Genomic DNA, 2,500 nt, shown 5'->3' with positions numbered 1-2,500 from the left:
AACTATAATCAGCAACAATATCAAAGACAATAACTATAATAACAACAGTGATAATGCTAACAACGCTAATAATAACGATAAGAGTAGTGATAATGAAAATAACTGATAATGATAATGGCAAGAACAAAAAGCATGCAAGAGAACAATATCAACATTTCTGCAGCATGAACAACACAAAAATAAAGACAATTATGGGAAGAGGGGCGGAGCCGGCGAGGCAGGGATGGAAACATCGGTAATTGATTGATATTGCATTATTATCATACGGGAGAGAGAGGGAGAGAGGGGGGGAGAGGGAGAGAGAGGGAGAGGGGAGAGGGGGGAGAGGGAGAGAGAGAGAGAGAGAGAGAGAGAGAGAGAGAGAGAGAGAGAGAGAGAGAGAGAGAGAGAGAGAGAGAGAGAGAGAGAGAGAGAGAGAGAGAGAGAGAGAGAGAGAGAGAGAGGAGCAGACAAGCAGAAAGAGAGTTACATAGACAGAGAGACACACACAGGAAGAGAGAAAGAGAGAAAGAGAGAGAGATGAGCAGATAAACAGAAAGAGAGATACAGAGACAGAGAGAGACACACAAAGGGAGAGAAACAGACAGAGGCAGAGAGAGAGAGAGAGAGAGAGAGAGAGAGAGAGAGAGAGAGAGAGAGAGAGAGAGAGAGAGAGAGAGAGAGAGAGAGAGAAATACCAAAAGAAAGTTCTGCTCGTTTTTATTCTTCCTGCTTCACCACACGCAAAATCAGTTAATAACGCTTATTGTTACAGGATATTCCAGTTTGTGTTTAACGTTATACTGTATCATTACAGGAATGTTAACGTAATGATGTTTTACATAATAATGTATTTTATAGAAATATAACAAGAAAATACTCGCCGCATTTTCTTTTTTCTGTTTTATCATCATGCTCAAGTAATAATGTCTGTTATTAAAGAATGTTTTTGTTTGATAGAGATTCCTGATATACTATTTTATGCAATTTCATCTTTAGGATCATCATTGTGCACAAATGATAATGCCTTCTCTTGAAGGATAATACTGCGCAATATTCAACACAAATATAGTTTTTTTTATTGTAATAATGCCTGTTACTAAGAGCTATGTCTGTTCAAATGGCAATCTTAATATCCCTGTTTATATCTTAGTTTATTGATGCTTCGTTTCTCTCCATCTACCATCCTCTATCATCTATTATTATTCAAAACAATCCCTTTTCAGTAAATGAATTTATCACCTTTAGAATTGTTCTGTCATCGTACAGAGTCTCGGACAATAATATGTATTATTGAGAGAAATTTTCTGCTAACAAGACAGCTTTAATATCCGAGTTTATAACCTAGTTTCTCGTTTCATTATTGCATGATTGCTCAATTGATGAAGCCAATCACCCAAAGAATTCTCCTGTGCATAAACGAGTTGATCATCTTAATAGCTAATTAGCTAGTCAAAAAAAATAATCAATAATTAGTTCATCATCTAAGTAATTAAAACAAAAAAACATATCTAAATTAATGTACAGCCTTGCACATTGTTCCGTCATCGTACAGTCTCGGACAATGATATGTATTATTAAGGGAAATTTCCAAGTAACAGACAAGCAACCAAGTGGTCTTTCCTCACCCGTAGCTCATAAATAGGATGGAATTAATCACAAGTAAAGCCGACCTGTGAGAGAGTTGTCTAGACGCGGAATGTAATGTGGGTTGACTTCATATTTTGCAACGAAATGAAAAGGTGTGATCGTGTCTTCGTTATTCGCGGTCGGTCGGTGCTGTTCATATTGTTCTAAGGTCATTGAGAGACAGAGAGAGAGAGAAAAGAAAAAAAAAAGATAATTATTTTTATTCAATTTGATATGACGTTCATCTTATTATTCATGAACTTATCTTGTATTTAGAGCTCAGTTAAGATTTCGAAGTAGACGAAAAAGAAGAAAAATCAACGACATATCCCCTCCGAAGATTATAAATTTTTCATCCCCGAGACACACAAAAAAATACCAAGATTAGAACTTCTTTTCTTCTTCTTCTTCTATTTCTTCTTCGTTTTGCTTCCTATTTATTATTCACAAGTTTAAGACACTGTTCGGCAGCGTTGACTGATGAACAGTTCTCAAGCGCACGAAGTAAAAATCTTTCTCCCATGCGATAAAAAGCCATTTCCGTGTTACTTGTTTTATGCAAATGGACGAGGTCAGAGGGGTATAATCGAGGTCAAGGGGGGGGAGTAGACGAGGTCAAGTGGGAGGATAGACGCGGTTAAGGGGGAGGATAGACGAGGTCAGAGGGAGTATAAACGAGGTCAAGGGGGGATTGACGCGATTAAGGGGGAGGTTAGACGAGGTCAGAGGGATATAAACGAGGTCAAGTGGGGGAGGGGGGTAGAGGAGGTCAAGGGGGGTAGACGCGGTTAAAGGAGAGGATAGAAGAGATCAGAGTGGTATAAACGAGGTCAAGGGGGGTAGACGAGGTCAAAGAGGTACAAACGAGGTCAAGGGGGGTAGACGAGGTCAG

This window comes from Penaeus japonicus, unplaced genomic scaffold, assembly GCF_977035675.1.
Source record: "Penaeus japonicus unplaced genomic scaffold, GWHDUDI00000001_assembly GWHDUDI00000013, whole genome shotgun sequence".
NCBI lineage: Eukaryota > Metazoa > Arthropoda > Malacostraca > Decapoda > Penaeidae > Penaeus > Penaeus japonicus.
This window is presented reverse-complemented; position numbering follows the sequence as displayed.